A 7,500-nucleotide genomic window follows, 5' to 3' on the forward strand; every position below is an offset into this window, starting at 1 on the left:
CTAGTGAGTTGTCGTTAGTTGTGCTCAAGGAAACAATTAGTGATCTCATTGATTAAACTATTGAATACGACTCACGATTTGTTTTCTTTTGTGGCCAAAGACTGGTCTTTTGGTGTCAGTCATATTCGGTCAGTCTCCGAGTTCACTCGGAAAATCAAAAAGAGCTGATGTGGTTACGTTCCCTTCGACCAAATTCATTGGTCAGTCTGATCAGCATTTAACAGTGTGAGACAGGGGATAAAATAAACCAAACGAGAGCATAAATCTATGTTTAGATTTACTAACCACCGACCATCGTAGTAACAATCCTATTGTGTTCATGGTGTCCTGGCGTGTCCTGGCCATCAAAGTTTATGATTAAAGGTATCTAACAACCGTTTAAGCCCCCCCCCCCCCCCCCCCTTGAGAGTTTCTGCTTCTGCTTGTTCTCTACTCGAAGCATGCTGTGTTCATGTTGTCGTGTAGAACCAAAAAAAAAAAAAGAAAAGAAACATTGGGGGGGGGGGAGGGGGGGGGGGGGGGGGGGGGGGGGGTACCGATAGCTCAATCGATTGAGCACTGCTCCGTCGACAAAGAGACCAAGTTCGATCCCGTGTGAAGTTGAGATTTTTTTTCTGACCACCCCCCCCCCCCCCCCCCACCCCCAACCTGCTCACCCAAATTGAGTGTGTTATATCTGGCGAAATGTACTTTGCGATAGACTAGCTACCTATCTAAAAGGTAGTAAATTTAAATGGTTGCTTATTGTCCGTTTCACGCTATAGAAACCGGGATAAGCTTCGGTTCAATGGGTCTAATTAATGGTTTTAAAACAACTAGAAAAAAAAACATAATTTATGACACATCGCCTCTCAATTTCACACCGACCTTCAACTTGTCAAAAATGTTGTTGTTTTTGTTTTTAGTGCGGCTATATCATGTGGTCTAGTGGTATGACACTCGCTTTCGGATCGAAAAGTCCTGGGTTCGAGCCTCGCCCATAGTTGAGTCCTTGGAGAAGGTTCTTTACTCACATTCTCTCGCCGTGCTCATGTTTAAAACGAGTAGGCTACATGACCATTAACAGCGTTGTCTCTGTCGGAATTATTTTTTTTGCACTATCGCCTAACAGGCGTTATATCTCATCTCATATCAAGACAAAGACATAAAGCAGATTGGAAAGCAGATATAAAAGGATAGAAGACACAGCAAATGACCTCCCTTGCCCACAATGAGAGTCAAAAAAAAGACAACACAACATGTCAAAAAGACTCAAACCTGAGAATTCCATTGTCACTAATACTACGACTATTACAACTACTGCTACTACTACTACTACTACTACTACTACTACTACTATTACTACTACTACTACTACTACTACTACTACTACTACTATTATTATTATTACTACTACTTCTACTACTACTACTACTACTACTACTACTACTACTACTACTACTACTACTACTTCTACTACTACTACTACTACTACTACTACTACTACTACTACTTCTACTACTACAACTACTACTACTACTACTACTACTACTACTACTACTACTACTACTACTACTACTACTACTATTACTACTACTATTATTATTATTATTATTATTATTATTATTATTATTATTATTATTATTACTACTACTACTTCATCTTCTTCTACTACTACTACTACTACTACTGCTACTACTACTACTACTACTACTACTACTACTACTACTACTACTACTACTACTACTACTACTACTACTATTACTACTATTATTATTATTATTATTATTATTATTATTATTATTATTATTATTATTATTATTAATATTATATATTATTATTATTATATTATTATTATTATTATTATTATCATTATTACTATTATTATTATTATTATTATTACTACTACTACTTCTACTACTACTACTACTACTACTACTACTACTACTACTACTACTACTACTACTACTACTACTACTACTACTACTACCACCACCACCATCACCATCGCTACCACTACCATTACAACTTACCGATACAACTCAAGCCAAAATCCAAAGTATCCTCAATAGAACCCAGATCCTCTTGAAGTTATACTTGAAATCTCCACAGAATAAAACACTAAATAACTTCCTGAACAGCTCGCCATTTTATGGGATATAAATATGAAATGCCTCAATGGTTCCTGCGCGTTATCATCACGTTTTGATCTCACATTTACTGTACACAACGGATATGCCCTTTCATGTCTTTCAAAGAAAGAAAGAAAGAAAGAAAGAAAGAATATCAAGTTGTTTTCATATCATAAACATGAAAAGAAGCGGATATTGACTCATCTCATTCATGTTCAGAAATCACGAAGCCGTAATATTGTCTGGCAATAATATTAATAATAATAATAATAATAATAATAATAATAATAATAATAATAATAATAATAATAATAATAATAATAATAATAATAATAATAATAATATTAATAATGATAATAATAATAATAATAATAATAATAATAATAATAATAATAATAATAATAATAAAATAATAATAATAATAATAATAATAATAATAATAATAATAATAATATAATAATAATAATAATAATAATAATAATAAATAATAATAATAATGGTCATGATGATGATGTTGATGATGATGATGATGATGATGATGATCATCATCATCATCATCATCATCATCATCATCATCATGATCATCTTCATCGTTAGCACCTTTATCATTGATAATATAATGAAGTTTTGTAAAGTTATGATATAAATCGGATATCAAACGTTTTCACCTGAATGGGTCTTACACGTAGATACACACACCACTGTACATACATATCAAGGTCACTCCGTACAAAGCCATTGTACAACGATACTCTGGAAAAACACATGTTAAATAATTTGGCCAGAAAAACTCAACCTTCAAATATCGATCGATTTAAATGAACGTCTTCTTGGTAAAAACTCTCAAACCTAGGACTTGACCGCCAAGAGGTTCTCCCAAGATGAGGGTCATTTAAATCGACCGATTATTGAAGGGCGAGTTTTTTGGCCAATTTTTTAAATACGAGTTTGTTTGTTGTTTGTTTGTTTTTCCAGATTACGGCAGTAAAAAAAACTGGTAAAAACAAAAACAAACAAACAAACAAAACTTGAGCTTTTATAAAGTGCAACATCCACTAAACGTGCTCAAAGCGCTTTACAACTGGTCCATACTGAACTAAGGCATGTTCTTCAAATACAGAGTTGGCTACTTGAAATTTCAAAAACTCGTAGTTTCAAAGGGGGAAAAAAAAAGAAACAAAACCTCGTTTTAAATAGCTTTAGAAATAAATTATTTGCCCTCAGCATGATTCAAAAATGCTTCACAGTGTTTAAAAAGGATCAAAGAAACTAAATTTCCTTTTCAACAAGATTTATTGAATCAAAGAGGCAAATGTAGTTCTGTGGCTGGAGCAAAAAAATTCGTATTTCTACGACTTTTTCATTTTACTAGGCATGTCTGCAATAATAGTCTGCTAAATAATGTTATGGTTGAGTAAACAAACTACACTTATAACAACACATAAAAAGAGTCTTATTATTATGGTATGGCTTTGGAATGGCAAAAAAAAAAAATAATAACGTGATTATTGGTGCTATGCGTTTAGGTAAAATACTCACAGCATCTGCCAGTCGACTATAAGGTTCCAACACACAAAACTGGGTGTAACCTTAAATGTTTATAGTCTGGTTGATATGATGTAGTGGGAACTAATAATTAAGATGGCTGTCTAAAAAAAAAAAAAAAAACAATAACAAAGAGCCAAATGAGTGACGTCAGTTTCGTTCCTGCTATAAGATTCTCCTGCTTTGGGAATGTTGAATAAGCTCTTCAGGCCGCTGCGCGTCTTTGGGATCGCGCGTTGGGAAAGAGTTCAAAACATGAAAAGCAGGAGTTTAAGAACATTGCTATATTGAAATGTGACCAAAACAAAAAGTTCAAATTTCAAGGTTAAATAACAAAAACAATTCGAGCTTTTATATAGCGCATTACCCACTAAACGTGCACGAAGCGCTTACAAAGAGTCCCTGACCAACAGCAACACGTAACATGTAGAACAAAACATGACGCCTGTTAGGCAATGTTACATTTTTTTTCCGACAGAGACAATGCTGTTAACGACCAGGTACTCACTTTACACCTGAGTACGGTGAGAGAATGTTAGTAAAGAGCCTTTTCCAAGGACTTATCTTTGCGCCGAGAGAGGCTCGAACCCATGACCTTCCGATCCAAAAGCGAGTGTCATACAACAAGACCACACAGCCTCACAAGTTACATAATTTTTGAACTAATTGTCCTACCATTTTGGTTATGGTACCGTCAACCGGGGTTACTTAGGCCATCTGGGGTTACTTAGGCCACTTAGTGGAATAAAAAAGGTTGCTTTAAAAAAAGTTAAATTCATGAGTGCTTATTAGATATATTGGGTTCTAATTATTGAAAAGATTAAAGCTACATGTAAATTATCTTTTAAAATAAGCAATCTTGTTTTCAGTAAGTGGCCTAAGTTACCCCGGGTGGCCTAAGTAGCCCCAGTTGACGGTATCATAAGTCTTGGGATAGCGTGGCTCAGTGGTACGATCTTTGCTTCGTACCTAAAGGTACCGATTTCGATCACCTGCCGCGCTGTGTGGCCTTCAGCAAGTCATCTCGTCCTAGCTCACTTTGCGGCGCTGCACTGCGGTTGACGCCTGAGTTATTCCAGTCTTCCCTTGGATTAGACCCTAAAGAAAAATTTATCCACGGGGATGTATAAAGAAAATTTATTTTATTTTTATCTTTTTAATATGAAATTTAAGATCATCTAAGTGCAAACTTCTAAAGGTTACCACCTCAAAATCTACCTTTGGTAAAAAAAAAAAAAAAAGAAGAAAAAAGAAGCCTTTTCATCCATTGCTCCACGCCTATGGAACACACTCAGTCATCGGACAATGTCTGTGAAAATTTATCACCCTTAATTCAAGAAATGTCTGAAGACTGAGTTGTTCCGCAAGGCTTATCATTTAGATTTTTCTTAGATTTTGTTTCTGTATTTATACCTATTATTTAGTGTCGTTAAGAAGAATTATTAACAAAGGCTACAGTTATACCCCTTGAAACCAAGCGAATGCAAATTATGGAAACAGAAACATTCAAAAATTTTCTCAAATATTCCCAAAAATGTCTAGAAAATGTTGTAACTTTTAAAGAAAGAAAATATAATTTTGGGTGTACCAATACTGTTAATCTCCCAAACATCAAAACAACCGATTTGGGTAAACAGTCCATTTCGTTATGCCGCTACAATGTCGTGGAATTATCTGTTAGAACACATGAGAACGGAGACAGATTCTACTATATTTGAGGGTTTCTTATGACAGCTTCTCAGACTGGTTGTAATATCGCTTAACAGGCGTCATGTCTCGTCCTACATGTTAAATGTTGCTGTTGACCAGGGACCCCTTGTAAAGCGCTTTGAGCACATTTAGTGGATATTGCGCTAAATAAGACGCTCATTTTTTTTTTTTTTTTTTCAGATCTGTTTTCTGTTCCCTCAAGTAGATTTGATATTCATATTTAATGAAACAGTGAGACATGGCATTTATTATGTATGATATAGGCCTATATTATTTTAATTTATGTGTAAAGTAGTTTTTCTTTAAATTTATGTCTGTGTAAATCCTTAACGGGCTTACTGATTTTAAATCAGATATTATTAAGAAGATATAATACAGCATTATTACTTTTATATTGTGTTGCCATTGTTAATAGTTGTTTTGTATGCATGATATGCATTTTACCGACAATAAATAACGTATTCATCAATTATAAATATATATATATATTTTTTTTTACTATTTATGTAGAACGATGTGGATGTCTAGGCGCTATATAAATTGATTATTATTATTATTATATATTATTATTATTATTATTATTATTATTATTATTATTATTATTATTATTATTATTATTATTGTTGTTGTTGTTGTTGTTATTATTATTATTATTATTATTATTATTATTATTATTATTATTATTATTATTATTGTTATTATTATTATTATTATTATTATTATTATTATTATTATTATTATTATTATTATTATTATTATTATTATTATTATTATTATTATTATTATATTATTAGTATTATATGTACTTTTCATAACCGGGAACTCCTTTGTTGTGTATGTATGATTTGAAAGAAATCGCCTTGGAGAGTTAAAGAATTCGTAAACAATTGCACGCATTGAGGTGTGCAAATTAAATATGTGTAATTATTTAAGGTATTTAACCAGTTAACTGGCGTACTCTGGAAAAACACGTATTGAAAAATTTAGCCAGAAAACTCGTCCTTCAAATCGATCGATTTAATAGACTCAGCTTGGCTCTCCTAAGATATTCCGTAGTCCCAGGTTTGAGAGGTTTGTTTTTTGTTTTTTTTTTCTATTCTTTTATTTATTTATTTTTTTTGCCAAGATGAGGGTCTATTTGCATCGATCGATAATTGAAAGATGAGTTTTCTGGCCAAATTTTTAAATACGTGCTTTTTGTTTTTTCGAGAAAACGGTAGATCTATTTCACTGTTTAATCATTAAAATATGTTTGTTAAGATCTTGTTACAGAACGTTAATCATGAATACCAAGAACGGACGCTACGACTGGCATAATAGCATAATTATGTCATAAACAAGCTGAAGACTTGTGTATAATATTATAATAAAACGTATTTTTATCTTTTGATGTTTTGCGCTTAGTTTAAAAAAAAACGCATATAAAATCCGCCAATCGGATATAGATAGAATGAATTTGACGTCATTCGGGTCTTTGTTATTGTTTATTGCCATCCGCGTTGATGAGTATTTCTCACTTAACTGTATTTACCAGACTATAGTTTAAGGTTACTCATAGTTTTTGTGTGTTGGTCCGTTATATTTCCGGATGGCAATGTTGTGAGCTTCTAAGCCAAGCGCATACTATCTATATATCAATGCTTTGCGCTTAGCTAAAAAACGCATAATATCCGCCAGCCAGATATAACTTACCAACACGCAAAACAATGTGTAACTTTAAACGGTTATAGATGGTCTGCGCTTGGCTAAGAAGCTCATAACATTGCCATCCGGACGTATAACGGACCAACACACAAAACTGTGTGTATCCATGAACGTTTATAGATAGTATGCGCTTGGCTAAGAAGCTCATAACATTGCCATCCGGAAGTATAACGGACCAACACACAAAACTGTGTGTATCCATGAACGTTTATAGATAGTATGCGCTTGGCTAAGAAGCTCATAACATTGTCATCCGGACATATAACGGACCAACACACAAAACTGTGTGTATCCATGAACGTTTATAGATAGTATGCGCTTGGCTAAGAAGCTCATAACATTGCCATCCGGACGTATAACGGACCAACACACAAAACTGTGTGTATCCATGAACGTTTATAGATAGTATGCGCTTGGCTAAGAAGCTCAT

The 7,500-nt window shown here is 33.5% G+C and overlaps 1 protein-coding gene across 3 annotated transcripts in view; it reads right to left on the reverse strand.

The window, feature by feature from the left end:
* Window positions 1-7,500, reverse strand: part of LOC144978512 (A disintegrin and metalloproteinase with thrombospondin motifs 10-like) — a 40,269-nt gene that overhangs the window by 29,570 nt on the left and 3,199 nt on the right. For 2 of the 3 annotated variants that reach the window (XM_078924682.1, XM_078924680.1), the window contains exon 2: window positions 2,013-2,228. The gene's annotated coding sequence lies outside the window, so the exon portion shown is untranslated. Of the gene's footprint in view, window positions 1-2,012; window positions 2,229-2,779; window positions 2,865-7,500 lie in introns of all 3 variants that reach the window. The other variant, XM_078924681.1, reaches the window with a different exon arrangement.

This window comes from Berghia stephanieae, chromosome 8, assembly GCF_034508935.2.
Source record: "Berghia stephanieae isolate SIO BIC M18660-M18661 chromosome 8, UCSD_Bste_1.3, whole genome shotgun sequence".
Lineage (NCBI taxonomy): Eukaryota > Metazoa > Mollusca > Gastropoda > Nudibranchia > Aeolidiidae > Berghia > Berghia stephanieae.